Source organism: Ctenopharyngodon idella, chromosome 18, assembly GCF_019924925.1.
Source record: "Ctenopharyngodon idella isolate HZGC_01 chromosome 18, HZGC01, whole genome shotgun sequence".
Classification (NCBI taxonomy): Eukaryota; Metazoa; Chordata; class Actinopteri; order Cypriniformes; family Xenocyprididae; genus Ctenopharyngodon; species Ctenopharyngodon idella.
This window is the reverse complement of record NC_067237.1, coordinates 29,435,407-29,460,942: the sequence shown is the minus strand read 5'-3', so window position 1 is coordinate 29,460,942 and position 25,536 is coordinate 29,435,407. Positions and strand designations below refer to the sequence as shown.

The following is a 25,536-nucleotide window of genomic DNA, read 5'->3' as shown; positions in this document are numbered from 1 at the left end:
GTTCTGTTCAGGTCTCACCTGTGCTCGCGCGCTATCAACACTCGGATGATGACGCCGTAAATGACTGCTCATATAGAGCATACAGCACTCGCATTGAACAAAGTTTAGGGGAAGCCAGAATGCGTATCCATCGACAGAAACATACATTAGCCTAACTCTGTCTGTTTTATTTATTTTCAACAAACCATATTATAGATGCGTATGCGTCGTCAGATATGAGATGAACCGAGGTGCAAGTATGTGCCGAAACGTGTGTGGAGAACGGCACGGTTGGATTTTTTACTGAGAACCGTTACACCCCTAGTTCCAACTCCTTATCCTCCAACCATTTGCACGAAAACTTCTATTTTCCCATTAGTCAACGATGTTCCTTAACAACCGAGCGTGAAAGGACCTGTGCTATCAGTCAGTCAGTGAGCGTGGTAACAGATGACATAAAATCTAGCGGGATTCTATATATAAACTACACAGAATCACACTATTCGCCTACGCAATAATTAAATTCAGGTAAACTTTAGCATACAACCTCTTTGGAAAAATATACATAATGAAGATTATACAAAATGTAATACCTTGGAAATGGCTTTTAAGACTTTTTAATACTTTTTAAGGGCCTTAATTTTCTCTAAATTGATTTATCAACTTTTAATACTTTTTAAGACCCCGCGGACACCCTGTTAACACAATCTGCTTGCAATCACGTCATTGTCTATAGGGCACAGCCAATTTGTTCCTGCTGTATCAGTAGCCAGTGAGCTCGCTGCTCCACCTTCAAATACTTGGTCAGCATTGGCTATAGCAGTACAGCGCGCGCTTTCAGAAACCCTCCACTAGGGCTGGGTGATTTTTCAGATTTTTTCGATTAATTCGAATTTAATGTTTTGCCTCGATTTTATTATTTTTGAAATGGGGAAATCGCGATTTTGAGTAAAAATGTTAGCAAGGGTTACAATTAGACATGTTGACAATACAGCAATGATAACCGTATTAGGAGAAGAAAATGATCCCACCACATGATGTTAATAAAGAAAATGTTACTTGAATCATATTGTAGTTTTTAAGTTGACTAGTTAAACAGTAAAAAAAATAAATAAATAATTGAAATCAAAATCGTGAATCGGTCTATCGTTCTGAAAAAAATCGAGATTTTATTTTTTTGCCATATCGCCCAGCCCTACCCTCCACCTTCCCCAGCTCCACCTGTATAGATCTGCTATGGGTAATTCATGTATGCTATATCATACAGCAGCAGCATGTCTTACTTGCTCACAGCAACGTGTCATGTATGCGTTGGCAGCGGGGTTGGGAAGTAACGGAATACATGTAACGGCGTTACGTAATCAGGATACAAAAAATTGGTATCTATAATTCGTTACAGTTACGTCAAAAAAGTAATCAGAATATAGTAACATTTTTTTAAAAAAAGGGAATACTATCAGGATTACAATGGTTTAATTTAAAGCTAAACAAATTTGTATTTTGACATTATAACACTATATTAAGCGCTTCTTGACGCTTCTGTACTTACAAGAGCCACCTGCTGGTGTATGCGCAAATAACATCTGTCTACAATCATTCTCCTCAGATGCAGGTTGAGACGCAGCTAAGTTATTAATTATGATGCTTCCCGCAGGGGGAAAAAACGTTTTCATGTCTGGAAATTTTACAGTTATTTTGTTTTCAAAGAGGAAAAAGGAAACAACATGGTTGTACAGTGTAAATTCTGCCTCAGCATCCAACTTAAACATTTACAGTTATGACTAGCACGGAAATCACGTTAGCTAAAATTTAGTGTTTGTTAGTGATTTATTAGTTTGCATGAATGCAGTTTTGTGTAAGTTTTATAGTGAAAAATTAGCTGTAAAATGTAGAAATTAATACGAGAGTCCCCACGAAGAGGAACTCCCACCGCTAATGCCCCAGGGTCAGTCAGTGAAATTAAGAAAGATCACGGCCTTGATCTACATGTATTTTGAAATAGATGTAATATGTAGATGGTGTAGACTTTTTAATGTTGTGTATAAACTATAATTATTATTTTTACTTGTACATGTTAAAGAAATAAAAGAAAAAAAATAAAACCATCTGTAATACAATACTGTAGCCACCAGATGTCTGTATAGCCTTTTATATAAATATATATATGGGGTTGTGTAATCTCTAATTGCTTAGTTTTCATAGCCTAGTTTTTATTAGTTTTAATTTTAAATTCATATTAAATAAAAGTACTTTGATGATATTGCTTTTTACTTGACTTTATTTACATATGTGACCTTGAAGGAATTCAAAATTAATCAGTTTACATTACTTTCATATTGTGATGCTTGGATTATGTTACTGAATACTTTATGAAGTAATTTGTAACTGTAATGGAACACATTTGAAAAGTAACCCTCCCAACCCTGATTGGCAGTAGGCAAGTCCCGTACTTGCTCTGCAGCAGCAGCAATAGCAGCAGCAATAACAGCAGCAGCAGCGTAACAGATCTATTCCACCAAGACCAAACATATCAACACTGTTGTATCCATTACCATGCCAAACAGTTGTCGTGACAGAAATGCCTTGTAGTCAACATGAAACCCCAATTTGGCCTTATTTACTTTCTCAATGCACATTCCTGGTGTTACTGTAATGTTAATAATAAAAATGTTGCAGCTGAAACGACTTTCCTTTTTCATTGACTCCACAGGCTACTGGATAATGTTCACAATAACACCAGGAATTGTGTACTGAGAAAGTAAATAAGGCCAATTTGATAGATATCAGTTTAAGCATTGTTTTAACCAAATATGATATGTTACATTTTGTTGTTTAATGCCCACTTTTCACAATCCTATCAATTCCAGATGGCTAAAATTAAGTCCTACCCCATATTTTTCTCATTGAACATCCAGTTACACAGTTACAATGGGAAATGCATGACATTTCAGAAGTTAAAAGAGTTATGAATTCAAGTTTACTTTAAATGCAAATCTGTGTGGTTTTATTCAAAATGATTGGCAAAAAAAAAAAAAAAATCTCTTTCAGACTGGCACGTCTCCAAATGATTTCATCTCTGATAAACTGGTGACCTCTAGGGACAATGAAACGGACAGTGAGACAGATAAAAAGGGAATGAGACAAGAAAACAGGAATAAAAGGGGCCAAACAGGAACATGGTCTCTAAAAGATATGAGAGAATTTTTTTTTTCTTTTTTTTTTTTTCTGACAGTGTTTTATCAGAGCAGTCCTGAGAGCCCAAAGCCTTTTATTAAAGTATGAAACTCTTGTCTATCTTTAAAAGCAAAATGGTGTACACACTAGGAAAATTACTGCTCAACTGTGAAAAACATACAGTTCATTCACTAGGAAGATGTGAAAAGATAAAAAAAAAAAAAAAAAAATGCAGCATTGTGCAGTGCTTCCCTTATTAAATTACTACTGTTTCAGCATAATTACATGTTAAACATAAAAAGCACAAATGTTTTGATTCAACTCGTCACAGCACACTCGCGGTATTGCCATTACAGTCAATAAATGACTCTATTTCAATATGTTATCAGGTTGCCATGGTAACCTCATATCAAGTATTTCCCAGACGCTGCCAAGAGCTTCCTCTCCTTTTTGTGTCTTTTCTTTTATGTTCGCCACGAGAGCCGAAGCACTATTCTCTCATTACTAGGACACTTTGCTTTCAGCTACATCCAAAACAGGTCATTCTCCTTATCAGCAAAGAGACACATCGTTTCCTGCCGTCAGGTAAAAGCAAACGATCTGAGGGAGCCGCGAGAATGTCGAGAGCTAAGACGAAAACGAGAGTGTATACAGCCGAGTCTGAGCGGTCATTAAGAATTTAGGTGGCGTTGAGCAGGCTTGTGGAGGTCTATAAAAGATGCAAAGAGAAGAAGCAGCAGCTCGGAGCTCATTACTCCAGCTGATCAGATTTCCTGTTCTGGTTTGTTCACGATGCCACCAGGCTCACAGCAGGACGGCCCAACAAGATTTAGATAAGACAAAACCTGGGCGTGCATTCACCAAAGGATCACTCGCATTCTGTTCTTTATTTAATTTGCACTTTTTTTTGCACTAGTTGGATCCTTCTGGATTTGGAATAAAATACATGTTTTCCTCATTTGAACTGGGAAAGGACTGTGAATTGAATTTTCGGATCATCTGGCCTCTCAAGAGTAAATTAGCAAACAATTAGTCAGTCTAATCGGTATTTTTGTCTTGTTTTTGAGTCAAGATATTTAAACATCCTTGAAACAAGATAAATTTACTTGAGAAGCAAAAGTTATTTTAGAGAACATATCTTAAAGGGATAGTTCACCCAAAATTGAAAAATCTGTCACCATTTACTCCCCCCTCAAGTTGTTCCAAACCTGTATAAAATTCTTTGTTCTGCTGAACACAAAGGAAGATATTTGGAAGAATGTTTGTAACTAAGCAAATCTCGCCCCCCTATTGACTACCATAGTATTTTTTTTTCTACTATGGTAGTCAATAGGGGGCGAGATCTGCTTAGTTACAAACTGTCTTCCAAATATCTTCCTTGTGAACTATCCCATTAAATCAACTATTTTTCTTTCACCAAAAACTTGTTTTTTTAAGAGCAAATCTTATATTATAGATAGAATAAAAGAAATAACAAAGACAGATAGACTCATACGAATAATGATAGAATGACAGATAGAACGACAGATAGAACGACAGATAGATAGATAGATAGATAGATAGATAGATAGATAGGCAGACAGAATGAACAAACGAAGGAACGAAAGGCCAAACGAAAGGCCGAACGGACGATAGACCGAACGAACGTTAGGCCGAATGAACGAACGATAGGCCGAACGAACAAACGATAGGCCGAACAAACAAACGATAGGCCGAACAAACGATAGATAGATAGATAGATAGATAGATAGATAGATAGAACAATCAATAGATAGAACGATAGATAGATAGAGCGATCGATAGATAGAACAATCAATAGATAGAACGATAGATAGATAGAGCGATCGATAGATACAACGATACATAGATAGATAGAACGACACATACATAAATAGAACGATACATAGATAGAACGATAGATAGATAGATAGAACGATCAAACGAACAACGATAGGCAGACAAAACGAACGATAGGTAGAACGAACAAACAAACGATAGGCCGAACGAACGATAGATAGAACGATCAAACGAACGAACGATAGGCAGACAGAACGAACGATAGGCCAAACGGACAAACGATAGATAGAATGATAGATCGACAGAACGATCGAACGAACGAACAATAGGCAGACAGAACGAATGAACAAACGAATGATAGGCCGAACGATAGATAGATAGATAGATATTTTAACATTTCTGTCAGACTGTTCCACACAACTTTTTATTTAGCTGTAGAAATTGTGATGAGAGACTAGCATTTTTAGTGGGATAGGAAATAGTTTGGCAGCTAATATCCGCTATCACACTGAAACTCAGCGGCATTAGCTTAATGAAAGTACACAGTGGTGCAGCGTTGTCCGTACACAACTGAGAAATGCATTCGGTGGCTACTCTCTTTTAATCTGTGTCACTGATCCCCTACAATCCATCCAATCCCTCTGGACAAGCCAGAGCGTGACTAGCTGATCAAATTAATTAGCTAGCCGTACACACAGCATTAGCTAGCCGTACACCAAAGCACCCTATTAAGCTGAGAAGAACTGCGGCTCAGACAAAGCAGCACTGAAGGGTACACCAGCTCTGACTGGTGCTCACATGGGGGTGAAGTTTATTTAACAACAACACAGTAGAGCGAGGACATAGTTAGCGCAGTGTAAACAAAAGTTAGCATTCATTTAGCCGCCGTTCACTCATGAGAGATAAAAGAGGGGACCGGGGCAGGGCTGGGGTGATTGTGATTATGATTCATTTCAGATGCATTCAAAGTTATTGCCTTCTCACAACTTTCTAAAAGCAAACAAGGACCAGCAAGAAGACAGACTGCACGAACAGCCTTAGCTAAAGCTTCTGGCAGCTTTCATTGGAACAGGCTGGAAGGTGACATGCTGAGTAAAGAGAAAGATGGTGTGAATAAATGTGCCGAGTAAGAAGAGAGAGGGAAGCAGAGGATGTGCTGTAGTTTGAATGAACATTAACCAGGTGAGATGACGAGCCTTTCCGGTTTCAATTACTTGCCCTAATAAGGGAAATTAAGAGGTTTGTTTTGGGATATACAGAGAGGAAGATGAGATACGTCGGGGAGGGCAGAAAACTCTCATGAGAAAACCATCTGAAAGATATCATCCATTACTGCTTGTTTACCACAAAATAAAATCTTGCTTGTTGTAGTTCTAGCAACTAGTAACTACCCAGAACACCCTAGCAACTATCTAGCAACACGCTATGTTGACACAAGAGAAGGCAGGAATAACATCTGAAAGTCTTCTATTTACAGATAAATTATTGCTAAGTCTAAAAGTGCAATGGACCTGTTAGATGTTTATTGGTAGGTTTAGTGAAGCACACTGTTGGTGGCTGGTGTTTAATGACTGGGGGCCTCATTAAGAGCTGCAGTGCATTGTGGATCCATGCTTCTGGTAATTGATGTTGCTGGATAAGACTTTAAACTCTGACTCTAGCCTTGCTCGCTTCAGCAAGCTCTTCAGATAAGGCACACTGCACATCCAGGCCCAGCGTGACACGATGCATCATTTTTGAGTCAGAAAGCACCAATAAAACAGCTTGTAAATAAACTTATCTAATATTAAGATAGAAAAATTAACTCTTCAGAAGAGCATATAACAATTTTAAATATATTATTTAATATATGCATTACAACCTAGTATTTAGGATGATTTATTATTTATAGGATGCTTATACTGTATATATCTTTAGGCTTACAATGAATGCTTGAATAAATCTCTTCTAAATATGCCATATAGTCTAAAATTAGTTTGAAAAATTGAGATTTTATTTAGATAATTATATCTCAGTAATGGTTTAAAGAAACAATAATATTTGAAAGCTGAGAGTTTCCCTTTACGGTCTCTATAAAACTCATCAAAAGTTATTTTATTCATCAAAAGTCATTTTATTTAGCCCCTTTACATCACAAGATGGCTTCGATTTAACCATAGGAACTTATATTAATACTTATATAAATATTTAACCCTCTGGTCCTCTTTGTTTAGGAGTCACACTCAGCTCCTTCGCGGTCAAAAGTGACCGAAGCCTTAAAATGTAACTTTTTTTTTTTTTTTCAAGAAAACCAATGTAATATATTTTTGTTCGATAATATTTTTTGATTATTATTTAAACTTTTGAGGGTATTTTATGATACTATGCAATATTTATACAATTTTAACTAGATTTTTCCCCATCGAAAATAATACACATTTTTTCCTAATATATTTTTTAATTATTTTTCAATTAAAGCAGTATTACATGTTAAAATAGAGATGAGGCATTTTAAATCCTTTTTTTTAAGGTTGATTAGTGCCATCTGGTGGGGGTAAAAAAAGAAAAACTTATGTAATGCCATGGTGTAACTACTAGATTCCTATAAAGTGGCTTATAAATTCTCTAGTGGTTTTTAGACATAAATACTTATTTTTATTAAGTTGTGGGTTTGGATTTATATTAAGACATTCTCAAAGACTACTTTTTGTCAAGGTTTAGATTTTATTTATTTATTTATTTATTTTATTTATTTTTGAAATGTTGATTTGAAGTGTCAGTTTTTGCATTAATTTTACTAGTCAAACCTAGAACACAGAAGTACATTTTGTTAAAAAATTCAATTAAAATGTAACAAAAATGAACAGATATGTTTTATCACAGCTTAATAAATGTGGATGTGTCTCTTTTGCACTCTTGACATTTTAGAGTGTCCCCCCTTCATTAATGTGCACTTTTTTCTGCACAGTGGCTGATTTGTAGTTTGTACCACCAAAAGATTCTCTGAGTTTTCAATTTTTTTCGTATTTCCCATTCCATTTCCTGTTGGTCATTTTTGACCGCAAAGGAGCCATGTGTGTCTATTTTTTTTTTTCCGACCCTTTAACATATTTTTTGTGTGTTCACAAAGCTAATGCGACAAAAGTCACCAATTGTCATCCCATTCTGATGAATCAAAAAAAAATTATTAATTTCAAAACGTAAAAATTTTTGGTCATTTTTGACTGAAGAGGACCAGTTAAAGAATAAAATACATCTATATGTTCATACAAAAATAATTTTTTTTTCGATTGAAATGCATGTAACAGGGGAAGATTGGGCACTGCGTCCAACACTATGAGAAAATGAGAGAAATGAGAAAAAGAGAGATTTGGCATCTACTGATCTCACATCTTGAAATTGAGCTAGCCAAATGAAAAGGCATTAAGTGTTCCCTCTACTACTTCTTACTCTCAATTTCTCAGCACATGCCATGTGGCCAGTGTTTGACTATCTACTGAGCCAAACAGACAGAAGTCTTGTCTCTGAACACAAGCAGCAGCAGGACAGAGTTTGGCCTTGCCTGTCTCTCACTCTGCCCTGCAGGCTACAACACAGACACATAGAGCAAGAATGAGGACAGAGAGAGAGAAACCAACCAGACAAACAGAGTGAAATGAGATTTAATGGAGGTGCATAATGTCTACAGAGACAGAGAGAGAAAGAGAGAGGAGAGATGAAGAAAAGAGAGGACAAGCAATCAATGAGAAAATGGTACTTGAAGTTTTTTTTCCCCCTGGAAAGTAACAATACTGACAAGATAGAAAATGATAGGGGAAAGACCAAGACCGAGTTCACACTGCAATGACACCTTCTTATTACAAATTCTCACAATGGCAGTAAATTATTCATAATTTGTTGATTCTACTTCAAACAGCCACTAGTCATGAGCTGATCACTGAAAACTGAGACCTACACAGCATTTGATCACTGGATTTATAGAAATCACTTTCAGAAGTGTTTTCTCAACATTGCAACACTGCATCTAATCAACCCATAACAAACACATCAATTATTGTTTGAATTATTACTCAGTGAGTCATTTAACCATGTATTACTGTCTTTGGAAGGCTTTTGTCTTTCAAACACATTAAAATGTACAAATTAACATCATTTCATATTTACAAGCAATGCAGGGATTCCCCAACTTTTTTGTCAGCTGAGGCTCTTTGCCTTAATATATTTATATCTTTATATCTTTTAATCATTTTTAGTAAATGTTTTATTTGGATTGTTTTTTTTTTTTTACTGTTTATTTTAATTTAACATTTTATGACTTAATTACTTAATAGCTTTTCATTAAACTCATGAACCCCTGCAGTTCCATTATAAAGCTTCTTCTCTTCAGTTCACTTCATTATTTTTCTATAGGGTTCAAGTCAGGGGACTGGGACAGCCATGGCATTAGTTAACTACATTAGTTAACATGAACTAATAATGAACTGCACTTATGCAGCATTTATTAATCTTTGTTAATGTTAATTTCAAATTTACTAATACATTATTAAAATCTTGTTAACATTAGTTAATGCACTGTGAACTAACATGAACAAACAATAAACAACTATATTTTCATTAACTAACGTTAACTAAGATTAGTTAATACAGTAACAAATGTATTGCTCATGGTTAGTTCATGTTAGTTAATATATTAACTAATGTTTAACTAATGAATCTTATTGTAAAGTGTCACCAAGATTTCTAGTAGAAACGGTCAGGTTCTAATTTTTTATCTGTTGGTATTTGCTAGAATCCATTATACCATGTATCTGAACAAGATGTCCAGGACCTCCAGCAGAAAAATAGGCCCACAACATTAAGGATCCAGCAGTATATTTAATCGTGGACATTGGGTATTTTTTATCCCTGTTTGCACCAAACCCATGAGGTGGGTTTGCTACCAAAAAGCTGACCATAGAACCAGATCACTTTTGAAGTTCCAGTCATGTCTGACAACTGAATATGTTGGAGTTTGTTTTAAGGCCAAGGGTGCCAATAATTCTGGAGTTGACTGTATGTATGCATGTATGTATGTATGTAAGTATGTATGTATTAGGGCTGGGACAATACATCGATTCACAATACAAAGAATCTGGAGTGATTCTGATATTTTTTCTATGTATCACAATCCTCTCTTGAATCAAGCTTAGTTTTTAACAACGGATGGCACTACGTGCTTTAGAAACACCTGTATTCTGCTTGCTACCAATTCCTTTACACACACCACTTAAACCTAAAATAATCATTCATAAAGTTCGAAAAGGTTGAAGCGAATTACAAGGGTGTTCACAGCGGGCTGTGTTTACATTATTCTCACGTCATAAAAGTATTCTGAGCCGAGGTGCAAGTATATTTAACCACTTATATGACTCAGCCGAATACACGATCATTGTCCAGCACTCTTCTTCATGAGCATTTGAGTGTGCGGCTCAAAACTAGCCTAGAGCGCCATCTGCTGTTAAAACTAAGCTCAGAATTGATTAGAGAGAGAAAATATCAGGATCGATCCAGATTCATTGTATTGCAAATCAAGAATCGATGTATTGTCCCAGCCCTAGTAAGTAGGAGCTCGATTTAAGGGGGTATGCGGGGTAAGATATTGCTTTAGTGTTTAAGGACATTCCCTGACATAACATGAACAGAATAATGAACAGAATAATGTAGCTGAAGTGCGTTAACACCATGTCTACACCATAATGAGTGATACTGTCTACACTAGATGCAGAGCGACACAACAAATCCCTGACAGTATACTGATGTTCTTTTCTATTTCTGATGTACTTCAAGCGTTCATGCTACTTATAACAAGAAAAACAAATGGATGTGGAACTTTTGCTTTGTCGCATCCAGTGTAGACAGGCTCAAGCTGAAAGACTGTACCGCTAATAGCTTTACATACTGTAAGCACTCAAGCCGCCAGCCTCTAATAGCTGGAAAGCATAACTTCTGATGGAGATTCTAGCTGTTTCATTCCAGTTATTTACAATAGAAAGGATGCGTGCTGTACCCGAGACAGTGAGCTTTTTAAAAATCTGTTGATAATGATTAGTCTATAAACACTTCAAGGCATCATTTAAGTCTTTGCTCATCTCTGCAGCTCCTCTCCTGTTTGTTCATTCACCTCTCCCTGTGAATGACGGAAAAAAAAAAAAAATCACTATCTCTCCATTACAGCAATTTCTGATCCCAAACCAGCTCAGTGAAATCGAGGTAGAGACATGTTGCACAGAGCACTCAGCACTTGTATCGATTCCAGCCTGATCTTTTTCAGATCTTTTTTCAGATTTTCTGTGAGTTGCCACATTATTTAATCAAAGCAGACCAGAGGCCAGCAATGATTCCAGCAGCAGTGCCCAGAGCAGCCTCATTTTTATCCATTCATACGACACACTCATAACAGCGCTGCATCAAGAGTAAGAATTCACCTCAATTGGACTTTCACAAAAGTGTGTTGTGTTAATGCCTGGAATTAAATGCTTTTCATTTTTATCATTTGATTTACGCAAAATGCTTTTTGAAGTTATATCAATTCCAGGATCTTCACAATTGTTAATTGTTCACACTACTACAAATGTTATGCCATCTGATGGGAAAAAGTTTTGTATGTGTGTGTGTGTGTGTTTTCCCATTAGTTCATGACACTTGGGTAATGGGAAGAGCCAGTAGCATGTTGCACTTAAATATTTACATACACTATTGCTTAACATTGTTCAGGAAACAGAGAACAAATATTGCCTTTAAAACAGCAGTGTCAGAGTAATTTTAGGTTAGATAATACAGCTAATATTGCACTAAACATCACCATCATTTCTTAATTTTTTTTTAACTTTGTTCTACCCATGCTCCTCTACAGCAAACAAAGACCAGAACCATCCTTTTGCTGCTTTAATAACCAGTATTTGGGTAAAGGAAAAAAAAAAGAAAGAAAAAGAAAAAGAAAACTTTTTCCCTAATTTACTAAATGAATCCCCAGAGGCCAGATTACATTTACAAACAAATTTGACAATTAGAGAACACTACTCAAACAGTATTGATGAGAAAAAGAGACTCACTGTTCTTGGATAGATAAGTCATCTAAAACTAAACAATTACACAAAGTTAGGATTAAAAAAAAACAGTATTGCTCATTTTAATGACTGGCCTATACTCAGTCAAATCAATCTGCCTTAAAGGATCTTATTGTTTATTCTTAAATGTTCTCTCATAAAAACAACAACCAAAATCATTACACCACTTAAGTTGGTTAAACAATGAAATGACCATATGCATCAATTGGGTTAACATATGTGGCTCATTAAGTCTACTGGACTAATTAACCTCACGAAATTTACCTCACAGCTTAATTAATGGAGGGTCACAGAGAAACACTCTATTACACTAGAATATTGGAGTTTCCACCTCAATCGACAGGAGTGGTTGTAGCTGTAAGTACTTCTGCTTTCAAGCTATATTGAAAGACAATGAACCATATAACTGTCCACCAGCTCAGAACGCAACCTACTGTATGTGAGTATATAGTATTGCTGTACGGATTGAGATTGCACAGGATGTCGTAACACCATGTTGGATGTGTGACCTGACTGTTTTCTCTTACCAGTACATAGACAATACTTGATTTTAAGGCACACCGCTATTATTTCTGTATATTAAACCTTAGTGCATAACTCACCCACCCAAAATATCCAAGCAACCACCTAACAATACCACTCACATTTTCTTCAGAAAATGTAAAAATCTACACTCTAAAAATGCTGGGATAAAAACAACCCAAGTTGGGTTTAAAATAGACAAACCAGCAGTTGGGTTAAATGTTAGCAGTTTTATTTAACCCAACTATTGTTTAAAAATTACTATATGGCTGGCTTTAAATGAACCCAAAATAGGTTGGGAATTAAAAACCAGATACATAATTACTAGAGGCAACAAAAATAATCAAGAGGTGAACATTTATTAATAAGAATAAATGTTTATTGTTTAATTATTATTCATTAAACTTTTTAACCCCTTAAGTGTCCCGCTGGCGACCCCCGCGAAAAAATTTATAATCAAATAACTAAGCAACCTCTGACAGGAATAACACAAAATATCATTTTAAAGCTTAGAAACTCAGCTTTTAATTTTTTTTTATAGCTAGGTGGCGCCTGCGGGCAATACACTCCATTTTTGAGTGATGAATCAGCACTGCTAAAGGGTTAGTTCACCCAAAAATGAAAATAATGTCATTTATTACTCACCCTCAAGCCGTTCCACACCCGTAAGACCTTTGGTCACGTGACTTTGGCGCTCCGAACCGCTTATTCGACACAAAAGGTTCATAATGCTCCGAAGCTTACTGAAACAGTGTTTTGAAATCGGCCATCACTCTATAAGTCATTGTTTTGTTATTTTTGGCGCACCAAAAATATTCTCGTCGCTTTATGAAATTAATATTGAACCACTGTCCTCACAGGAACTAATTTAAATATGTTTATAGTACATTAATGGATCTTGAGAGAGGAAATGTCATTGCTGGCTATGCAGGCCTCACTGAGCCATCGGATTTCAACAAAAATATCTTAATTTGTGTTCTGAAGATGAACGAAGGTCTTACGGGTGTGGAACGACATGAGGGTGAGTAATAAATGACATTATTTTCATTTTTGGGTGAACTAACCCTTTAACGAATGCTGATTCATCACTCAAAAACGGAGTGTACTGCCCGCAGGCACCACCTAGCTATAAAAAAAATTAATAATCATATTTTTCAAAACTCCTGCCTATATCATCACAAAATAGGTGTCATTTGAAAGCTTAGAGTCTGAACTTTACAATGAATGTAGCCAATTTGATTAACTCCTAAGTACTGCTGAGTTATTTGCTGAAAAATAATTTAAAAAAAATCATATTTTATGAAATATTTGTTTTTTGTACTATGTACTCCAATGTGTCAAAAGCATCATACAGCTCAGATAATCATGTTTTATGTCATTTGAAAGGTCTCACGGAGAAGAATACAACGAGTATAATTGTATTGGGCTTTGACTAAACTTGAGCGAGTATTTGTACATGAAGCCCTGCAAGACCCATATGTAAATGATAAACCGATGTAGCATATATGTACACGTTTTGGCTCGTCACTCCAAGAAACATGCTCCGATCATGAAACATGCTCCAATCATCTGAACATGCTCACATCATTATTTACAGCAGATTCTCACGATTAAAATGAGTCCAACATCAGCATAATCCAATAAGCCAATCACGAAATATTGCTCACGCAATTACGACACATAAAACCCCACAGGCGCACAGATGCTAACTAAAACTAAAATGTAGCTATCACTTGGCATTTCCGCTTATAACTTCATGAAACATGCACAGATTGTAGAAAATGGCACATCATTACTTACAGTGGATTCTCCCGACTGAAATGAGTCCAAGATCAACCTAATCCATTAAGACGATCACAAGTTACTTCACGTGAAATAACGATTTTAAAAATGCCCATCAGGGGGCGCCAATGGATAAACAAAAAGGCTACCTTGGTTCCAAATGCTGTAACTTTTGATTTCTTTATGGGATCACCACGAAATTTGATCCAGATACAGCTCACATATAGAGGAACATCACCAAAAAAGAATCCTACCTTATTTCCTCTCTGAGTTATTGCATGTCAAATATGAAATATATGTAAAAATTTCCCTTGAGCAAACTTTTATTTATTTTTTTCTTTATCAGCAGTTTCTCAGCATGAGAATGTCCAAATTTAATTTTCTTTTTCTTTTTTTTTTAATTTAAAAATGTAAAAAGTTTTCTTTCAAACAATAACAACCTTTTGACTCTCCTAGCTATAGTTTTGGAGTTATGAGTCTTTACTTTATTGTGTCACTCAGAAAAAAAAAACTCTGAAAATACCCTCAGGGCTTAAGGGGTTAATAAATGTTAATTTATTAAACATATTAATAAATGTTCATTTCCAACATACTTCGGGTTCATTTTAAGCAAGCAACACAGTCATTTTTAAACAATAGTTGAATTAAATAAAACTAGCCAGCAGGTTGGGCAAACATTTAACCCAACCACTGGGTTAAAACATCCCAATTGCTGGGTTTGTCCATTTTCAACCCAACTTGGGTTGTTTTGAACCCAGCATTTATTAGAGCATAGTTTTAGTGGTCTCTGACAAAAATCTAATAGAATTGATCAGCTTAAAAAGTCACAGAGTGGATTAAAATTTCCGTTGACTGAATCCAATGATAGGATTTTAAAAGAAAAAAGGCAGCTGCAGACATATTTGGAAGTTAGCTCTGACATTATTGTTCTCTTTTACAAACCAGCTCACCAGGGTTGTGGCCACGTTTTTTAACAAACTCAATATCTACATTTATTTGTGCAATACACCTTTGCCTGATCGAAAACATTCTGAGGAGTCTCATCTGCTCCAATCATTGAACTTGACACTGCAATCGGATGCAGTCAAATGAGAACATCACAAGAGGAAGGTTTTGGTAAATCTGGTCTCATAGGGTGGCAGTGGCCCCGTGAAGCATTTAAGTAATGTTTAAGGTCCAAGCAACACTGAGGAGACTGACAAAACTTCCCTATCCGTGCGTACAGCACTTTCTTGTCAATCAATGTTTAACTGATCGTTTGAGTGCGTGCGTTTGTGTCTGTGTGTGCATTTTTGTGACATATCAGGACACAAATTTGTATAATGACATGGGTATGACAGGTATTACAAGGAGAGGGTGACTTATAAGGACATTACCCCATGTCCCCATTTTTCAAAAGGCTTATAAATCATACAGAATGAGTTTTTTTGAGAAAGTAAAAATGTGCACAGTTTCCTGTGATGGGTAGGTTTAGAGGTAGGGGTAGTGTAGGGCGATAGAAAATACGTTTTGTACAGTATAAAAACCATTACGCCTATGGAATGTCCCCACAATTCACAAAAACAAACCTGTGTGTGTGTGTGTGTGTGTGTGTGTGTGTGTGTGTGTGTGTGTGTGTGTGTGTGTATGAGTGAGAGAGAGAGAGAGAGAGAGAGAGAGAGAGAGAGATTGCTCACCCTAGGCTTCAACAGCAGGCAATCTATGCAAGTCCACTCACACAGCTATCAAGCATCGAATTCCACGATAGAAATGATGGATCAAACAGGCACACACACACACACACACACACACGCAAATACACACACCTGCGGTGAGAGATAAAAGACAGCTTGATTGCATCTGAAAGATATAATATGAACTCCTCTGGTAGCTCTGTCGAGCCCATGACATTATAAGCAATCATCCCTGTGTGGCATCCTTTAACCACAAAACATCCAATCACGCGCCCTGGCAGGAAGTTACACTGACCTGTGAGATTCAAGCCATTACTAAAAATAGGAAGGAAACGTGAGAATTTTTCAAAAGACCCACAACATTGAATTCTCCATCCATCATATTAAAACACAATTACGCACATAATCATACAAATCAGCTGATTAAAGGATTTCTGCAAGCTATAGAAAATAATGACAGACTACTGATGAAGAATTTCCAATTAGCGTCCTTAAATGAAGCTAATTGAGTACACTGTGTTCAGTGATCAGTGTTAGGTAACTAATGGCAACATAGCTACTTTGTTGAGTGTCCAAGGCCACGTTTGTACTGAAAAATGGTTGTCACTTCTCCTGTTAGAGCTTAATCTTATTCTGTAGGCAGAGTCACTGGCATATGTTTAGGATTGACAACCATATTTACAAACAGGTGTGACTCTTAAAGAAATGTCAAATGGCTTTTCTATTCTCACGATATTTGTGAACAAAGCCTGTATCCATATACTGTCACTAATGGCATAACACCAGAAAGTTCAATCACAATCAACACAATGTTATTTAATAGAGACAGCCACCCTCATTATTTAGCACTCTAAAACAGGACTGAATTTGCAAGAAAATAACAGAAAATGGAGGTACGGAGGTCATTCACAAAAAGTCTGTTTCTCTCCAACATGCTGCACCTGTATGTCTTTTCAGTTGTTAATATTATGTAGCTAAAATGGATAACACCAAACATTTAAACTATTGTAATTGATGGTAATCAAAAAGTATTTAAAAGTATTTAGTATTTAAAAATGGCAACACTTTACAAAAAGGTTCTATACAACATCAGTTAATGCAATAGATAACATTAAATAAATGAACAATAACTTTACAGTACTTTAATTTCCATATACACTAAAACATTTTAACATTTCAAAATGTATAAATAAAATGAATTATGTATTATTTAAAGTGCCCCAATGATTTTAAAGGTTCCTAATTTTTGTTTTGGAGTTGTTTTCAAAGGATTAGTTCTCTATGACTACTCAAGTCACTCAAAGGATTAGTTCTCTTCAAACTTCCTGATAATTTACTCACCCCCATGTCATCCAAGATGTTTATGTCTTTCTTTCTTCAGTCGAAAAGAAATTAAGGTTTTTGAGGAAAACATTCCAGGATTTTTCTCCATATAGTGGACTTCAACAGGGTTCAACGGGTTGAAGGTCCATATAATAGACTTCAATGGCTACCAGTGGGTTGAAGGTCTAAATTGCAGTTTCAATGCAACTTCAAAATGCTCTACAGGATCCCAGACGAGGAATAAGGGTCTAGCAAAACGGTCGGTCATTTTCTAAAAAAATAAAAGTCATATACTTTTTAACCACAAATGCTCATCTTGCACTATCTTTGAAATGCATCGCATATTACGTAATCATGTTGGAAAGGTCACGCGCGGAAGTAGCGAGCAAGTGTTTACAAAATGAATGTGAATGGCCTTTAAAAGAACAATGTTGGACGATTTTAAAGTTGCAGGAGTAAATCAGATTTTTTGCCCTACTGGGGTACTTCCGTCTACGTCACGTGTGACCTTTCTAACGTGATTATATAATACGTGGCGCAGAGCATTGCAAGACAAGCATTTGTGGTTAAAAAGTATATAATTTCATTTTTTTTAGAAAATGATTGATTGTTTCGCTAGACAAGACCCTTATTCCTCATCTGGGATCGTGTAGAGCCCTTTGAAGCTGCAGTTAAACTGAAATTTAGACCTTCAACCCACTGGTAGCTATTGAAGTCCACTATATGGAGAAAAATCCTGGAATGTTTTCCTCAAAAACCTTAAAATTTCTTTTCGACTGAAGAAATAAAGACATAAACATCTTCGATGACATGGGGGTGAGTACATTATCAGGAAATTTTAATTCTGAAGTGAACTAATCCTTTAAAATTTCTCATATACATTGTATATCACCTAATTTCTCAAAGAGTCCCCTCCTTTCCATGAACTTATTCTGGATTTCAGCTCCGGAGGCTTCCTCAGCACTTGATACATAGTCATACAAACAATGACATCAGTTTTTCTGTATCAATTCCAGCACAAGTCCTCATCCTTTAGTGCACGCAAAGTGGATTCAAAGTGCTGATAACAGCATCTTCTCAACATGTCGACAACATAAACCAAACTCTTCCAGGCCTCTTTAAAATTTTGCAGACATTTTACATTCACAAACAGCTGTTACACACTGCAAGAAAGGTAATATTCTAAAAAAAAGCATAATATGGGCACTTTAATATATTAATTATTAAAGTCTTATAGTGGATATGACAATGAACAAGAGCAGGATTTATAAATACTAATATAGATTAATTAATGTTGTTGTTTATTTTTATGTTAACGAACTTAACCCTGTTATAAAGGGTTAGTAAAAATATTGTCATTGCAATAAAAGGGAGAAAACAATCTAGAAATGCATTTATATTAGACATATTAGACATTAATTCTTCAGTTTTAGTGCTGTTGAGATGTATATGAAATATATTTTTTGCAGTGAGTTGTATGCTAAGAAAAATATATTAATAAATAAATAGATTTAAATAATTCATTCTGCAGTGCAACAGGCACACATATACACACACACATTTCCACACAATCATACAAGCACTGGTGTTTCTCATACAACATCATATAGCATTTCAGAGTGTTTGTGAAACTACAAGTGCCTTGCAGCAGAAAACAGACTCATATCACTGTAATCGACTTGAATGGCTCATGGTTTGTTAAAAAGATTCTCCTGGCATCATGCTAAATTTTCATCAGGTAAGAGAATAAAAGGTGTATTTTCAAAGTTATGCAGTTATTCCCATCTTCAGTCTAGCAGTACACAACTCAATAACACTACCCAGAGGCATTTCTCTTCTCATGCTTCTTCAGTATGTAGATCCAAATCCATGCTTCACAAAACATCACATGCATTTTTAGAAATGCTAAAGATCAGCTTCCCACCTGACCATGGGTTTTCTTCCTGAAATAGCAGGTATAAATACAATGAGTTCATGACCAAGGAAAATAACAAAGTTAAATAATTCTAGTGTGTACACAATAAGTTTCAAAACCATGTATAAGCCCAGAGGTTCAGTATACCATCAAAACCTAAAGCCCGGAACACACCAAGCCAAAGAACAAAAACTGCCCGACGGCCGACTAAGTTTTCTCGGTGTGTTCCACACAGTCAGCTGAAGTTGGTCCTCGTCTGCTTTTTTTCGGCCAATTCGACATGTTGAATCAGCGTCGGAGCTCATGGGTCAGATGGGCCATCTGATCATTCTGGGATGCGTTTCCCAAAGCGAACTATGCGAACAAGTTCCGTCGTTACCAATAGAGTTCAATGGGACTTACGACCATAGCTGGCTAACGATGCTTTCGGGAAACGCACCCCTGATTGGCTGTTCAGCTACTGCCACCTGCTGGTACGGAAAGGCTTTTCTTCTTACGCAGGCACAGAACGGACATGATACTTGGCCGTCGGGTGTCGAGCGTCAGTTTGGTGTGTCAGGGCAACTTTGGACCCAGACGCTGCCGACGTGAGCCAACCCCTCAATCTGCTTTCATCGCCACTAGTTCGTCGGCGTCGGCTTGGTGTGTTCCGGGCTTTAAAGGTGTAGAGCATATATTATTTCATGGACTTAATTATTTTTTATCAACTACAATGTTAGTAAAAGTTTCTTGAGTCAAAATTTTCAATTTACTTTTCTACTCTCTCAACATTTGAATTAAATGTTTGTTTTTTTGCTGTGTCTTTATGTAACGGATGTAGGCCGGTAAGAGCTGTGCGTGTAAACCTCACTCCCCTGATCTCAAAAGGGACTCCAGCGACTGACGCTAGAGACTGCGGTCTTTAGCCTCCTTGTTAGAGCACCCGACTCCCATGGCGGCGGACCCAGGTTCGAGTCCTGCTTAGAGCGGGCAGTTTGAACAGGAGGGGTTACATTTACAACTCCTATACATACATCTGTGAAATCTTGTGAAATACTGAAATACAGGCTTCAGGTTTACATTAGAGCCCAATCTAGTCTACATTAGGACAGGTTCACAAAACAATCCAAGCTGAAATGTGCTGCAAAAACTGATCAGACTGAAATGGTGAGGGATATTGTTCCTTCTTGGGTTTAAGAATAATATTAACTACCCTACTTAGCACATTACTGCTTCACTGTGACACGGGCTGCATTTCTGAATAGGCACTGTACATGTAAATGTGAACGGTCAAGTTAATGTATTATCTATCTGATAATTGTGTGTTGAATGTATTTATCAGATATTTCAAAAAACGACTCATGCGTGTAGATTTGTTTCAACAAATGCCCTTTATGTACTGGGAAGGAAGTTGTGAGTTCTGAAAGTTATATCCAACTTTTATTATTTCAAAAGTTCAAGAAAAATTTAATTTCTATGATATTACCCCTTTAAAAGGATTGGATATTAAATTTCAGACACACATAGTAGTCTGTAATCTCACTACACTAAGACACACACCAAAACTGCTGTAGCTTTAGAAATAAGCCTAATTTTCAAAAGCCACAGAAGAATCTTACACAAAAAGAGGAGCTTAATACAATCCTCATTAAAATCTCTGACAGGGAGTTTAACCCACATTTAAGCTCCTCTAGAGAACAGGTTCTTGGCATTAACAATTAACATTTATTTTGTTGTAAAGTAGTGAATTTGCAAGAAGAACGAGACGGAGAGAGACAAAAGGTGCATATAATCCTCTATAAAAATCATACAGTATATAGGCTACATATTTGTTTAAAGGGTTAGTTCACCCAGAAATGAAAATGATGTCATTAATAACTCACCCTCATGTCGTTCCAAACCCGTAAGTCCTGCGTTCATCTTCGGAACACAAATTAAGATATTTTTGATAAAACCCGATGGCTCAGTAAGGCCTGCATTGCCAGCAATAACACTCCCTTTTATAATGCCCAGAAAGCTACTAAAAACATATTTAAAACAGTTCATGTGACTACAGTGGTTCAACCTTAATATTATAAAGCAACTAGAATACTTTTTGTGCGGCAAAAATAACAAAATAGTGACTTTGTTCAACAATATCTAGTGATGGGCGATTTCAAAACACTGCTTCATGAAGCTTCAAAGCTTTACGAATCTTTTGTTTTGAATCAGTGTTTCGGAGTGCGTATCAACTGCCAGAGTCACGTGAACTATTGAAGTTTCAAAACACTTATGACGTAACGAAGCCTCGTTTACTGAAATCATGGGATTTTGGCGCTCTGAACCACTCGTCGCTTTATAATATTCTCGTCGCTTTATAATATTAAAGTTGAACCACTGTAGTCACATGAACTGTTTTAAATATGTTTTTAGTAGCTTTATGGGCATTGAAAAAGGAGTGTTATTGCTGGTGATGCAGGCCACACTGAGCCATCGGATTTTATCAAAAATATCTTAATTTGTGTTCCGAAGATGAACGAAGGTCTTACAGGTGTAGAACGACATGAGGGTGAGTAATATATGACATAATTTTCATTTTTGGGTGAACTAACCCTCTAACATAAATTATAAAAACTTTGCAAACTGTGACTAGTACACACACTGAATCCTCCTGAAGTATTATGACTACTATGATTCAGTTTTGAACATAGCCAGCCACACAAACACCTATTCCACCAAGAGACACTTCCACACCCCAACACATATGCTTAAAGCATTGCTGTCCAATCTACACCATCACAACTCTGTCAACATCCTCACATTTTAAATGCCAGCTTTACGATAGCATGCATGCGTATATGACTCTATCCAGCCCCTGCGGCTCTCATCTGCTCTAAAAATTAAACACTCATTAAAATCATGTTTGTGTTGAAGTCAATGTGCAACATAATTACAGCTAAGAGACATACACCAAGCACATGAGTAATATCCCTGCCGATCATCCATGTGTTGCTCTTAGCGCTCCAAGACGAGCTATGCCAATAATATCAGTGTATTGTTTTAGAACTACAACCATCATCAAAGATCAGCATCAGTCCCGATGCATCCAACAATTGTTTTCCTGAATGCATATACACATACCTCCCACAGCTGAAAGCATGAAATAGCTTTCTAACAAACAGAACACAGGCAGTTTTTGGTGTTGTGTCGTTCTTCACGGTTCACAGTGTTGGAACTGAACAGTGGTTGAGCTGTGACCTGTAGATGAAAAGAGTCTTTGCTCCATACAAACACATTAGCACGGACAAGGACAACTCGTGGTCAGGCTAAATTCACGCTATTATGCAGCAATTTCCATCAAAACCAACAGCAAAAGAGACTGGGGGGGGGAGGTTGTTTAAAACCAATTATCATTCCGTTTAACACTTGAAAAGTCATCTAGAAAATATTCCATGCTTATGTTATTTCAGCATTCAAACAATTTATAACTGGAGACCCACATATACTGTGTTCTGTGGGATTTTCTGCCCATTTTATGGTCTGCCAGGTTAAAAAAAAATCAATTATAAAAAAATAAAAATAAAATCAATGAATCTGATTGCTTAGAAAATAATAGCTCACCTCGCCCCAACAATCTACAAACTGACTTATTTTCAAAACAAATCACAGAATACGATCCTAAATAATCAAACTATAAATCTAAAGCGCTAAAACTTTTTCATACCAAGGACCCCCAAATATTTAGCAAACACAAAAGCAGATAAGTAATTTTATGCATACAGACCCATTAAATAGTGTGAAAGAAATATGTTGTTTGCTAAATTAAATAGCTTTTATATTGTCTCTGTACTGAAGCCAAAGTAAATTAGCCTATTAAAATATTGTCTGGAAAATATTTTTGACAGTGTATCTTTTCCCACCCACAATTAATGTTAGATAAAATGCAAAAACAAAAATATTTTCAACTCAATTATTTGTACAATATTTAAATAAGGAATAAAATTGAAAAATAAAACTTAATTTTTTATGCCAATAAAACTATATTCCGATTTTTTTAACAGTAAAAAAAAAAAAAAAAAAAAAAAAAGAATATAGTAGTTTTTTTTTTTTTTTTTTTGGAAAAACATTACATGTCAATACAATAAAATGATCAGAAATTATTCAGAATCAACTTAATTTTAGGATTTCTGAGAAGGATAAAGAAGAAACCATATTACCAATTTTAAAAAATAATAATTTGAAAAATGTTTGAAAAAAAAATGTTTTAAATATATTTAAATATTTTAAGTAAACAGGTTAACTTAGACATGCATTAAAAAAAACAAAACAAAACAAAAAAACATTGAAATTACTCAAATTTTCTCCAGACCTCATTTTGAAAAACACTTTAAACCACAGATAAACTGTAGTGTCACATTTTCCTTTGAATTGTCTTGTTTTGGGCTCGTGGCCAAATGTGTTGAGATTCCCAGGACACATAAAGAACCAAAAGACAGAAAAGGGCTGATGGGAAAGATAGCCAAAGGTCTTCCCACATTCCTTTGCCCAAAGCAAAGCTTAAATTTCAACCTAAACTCTCAGACAAGGAAAACAATGATCTATTTAGTCCGAGACTCACTTTCGACCATTTAGCATTTTGGTATTAAACATATTTCACCGTTGAAGAAGGTTCCACTGAAACCAACATGGTGACAAATAAACAATTGACACTCTGTTTGCCTGACTTGACTCGCAGACATTTAGCATGAGAAATGCGTTTAGCCTCAACCTCTTAATTATCAAAGCAAGTAAACATCTGGTTGTTCCGGACACGTTTATAGGAAACGGTAGCGTTTACAGGCGAGATGATTGCAGAAGCCGGATTAACCCTCGTTCTGACAGATGTTTCATAAGTGTTTGGAAATGGCTATGATTGCCGTCAAAAGCAGCAAAATGCAATTAGCCTGCTAATCAAGGAGCCAAAACTGTGGCGGAAGTCATCTACGGCAAACGCGCTGTGTCCAATTATTTACCTCTCCTACATTAATGCTGACAGATAGTACTAATGAAGCCAGCACCACAGGCTGTGAGTATGTGTGTGTGACGGAAACAGAGAAAGTGAGAGAGGTAATAAGCCTTAAATACGATTAGTGGGACGCGTCTCATAAAGATGACCCATGGCTGCAGAGACTCCATTGCACTGCACTGCAAATAAAAGCAATCCTGAGGCAGGTGGTGAAAAGACTGACATTATGACACCATGATAAACACTAAAATAATTAGTGCTGCTTGCTTAGTCATTATCATGGATGATAATACCTCATTACTATTATTATTGCTCATACTGAGTGTTAGGGATTTGAACAAACCCCTAATCCTAAGTATTAAACCTTATAACTCATCCCACATTGTTTCTGCATAAGAATTATACCTCCAATCATGTGGGTTGTTGAGGAGAGCTGTGCTATTAATTTTATAAGGGATCAGATACAAATTTTGCCTTGCCAAAAAAAAAAAAAAAGAACGGACAAAACACCAAAACTTTTGACAGTAAACAACTACCTAGCAACATTAAGCAACCAACTAGTGTGTAGTATACATTACAGTTTTCCATTGTAATTAGCTACCGATTAGCACATGATTTCTGGCACACTATGTTGCAACTGCAGGTTATGTGAGTTCGAATCCAGCTCGCAACTTTTCCCAATTTAGTTTCCTCTCTGTACTATCCTGATCATTTCATCTCCTCAATCTGCACCTACACATATCAGAGGATCGGAATCAATTTCAGAATTGTGTAACTGATGTGTGTGTTTTATATAAATCATCTGTATAACTGAACAAGAATTGAGGCTTTTCATCAAAAAAAACATGCATCACGTTCTTTACTGCTTTTATACAAAAAGAGAGTAAACACTCACCATGGAAAACAGTTAGCTGTCCAGAGTAGGAGTGCGTACACGGAGCGTGATGCACATTACAACATGTGTACGCACTGTTTGACATTGAAGATGAAAGCATGTATCTGATGTATTTCAGCGAGACAGAGAGAGTGAAAGACAAAGAAGGCAGTATGCATTTCCATGGGAAACTTTCTACGCAGTGTGCAGTCTTTATTTACTTATTAACAAACAGCAAACAGTCCTTGAGTTTACTCTGTCAGTGAGTGACAAGAACAGTTTGAGTCAACAACAGAATGCAGGAAGGAAAAAAATAGATCTAGATCAATCAGACCCTCATAAGCCAGAAAACTCTATAAATAAAAGCCAATCACCGATTCTTAAAAAAAGTGAAATAAAGGCTTGAGAATTAAGGATTTATTTTGTATTAATCTGTTCAACATGTTCAG

The 25,536-nt window shown here is 36.2% G+C and overlaps 1 protein-coding gene across 4 annotated transcripts in view; it reads right to left on the bottom strand.

Annotated features, from left to right (window-relative positions):
- Positions 1-25,280, bottom strand: part of shank3a (SH3 and multiple ankyrin repeat domains 3a) — a 323,981-nt gene extending 298,701 nt beyond the window's left edge. For 3 of the 4 annotated variants that reach the window (XR_007926184.1, XM_051870260.1, XM_051870263.1), the window contains exon 1: positions 25,109-25,280. The gene's annotated coding sequence lies outside the window, so the exon portion shown is untranslated. The remainder of the gene's footprint in view (positions 1-25,108) is intronic. The other variant, XM_051870262.1, reaches the window with a different exon arrangement.
- Between the last annotated feature and the right edge of the window lie 256 nt (positions 25,281-25,536).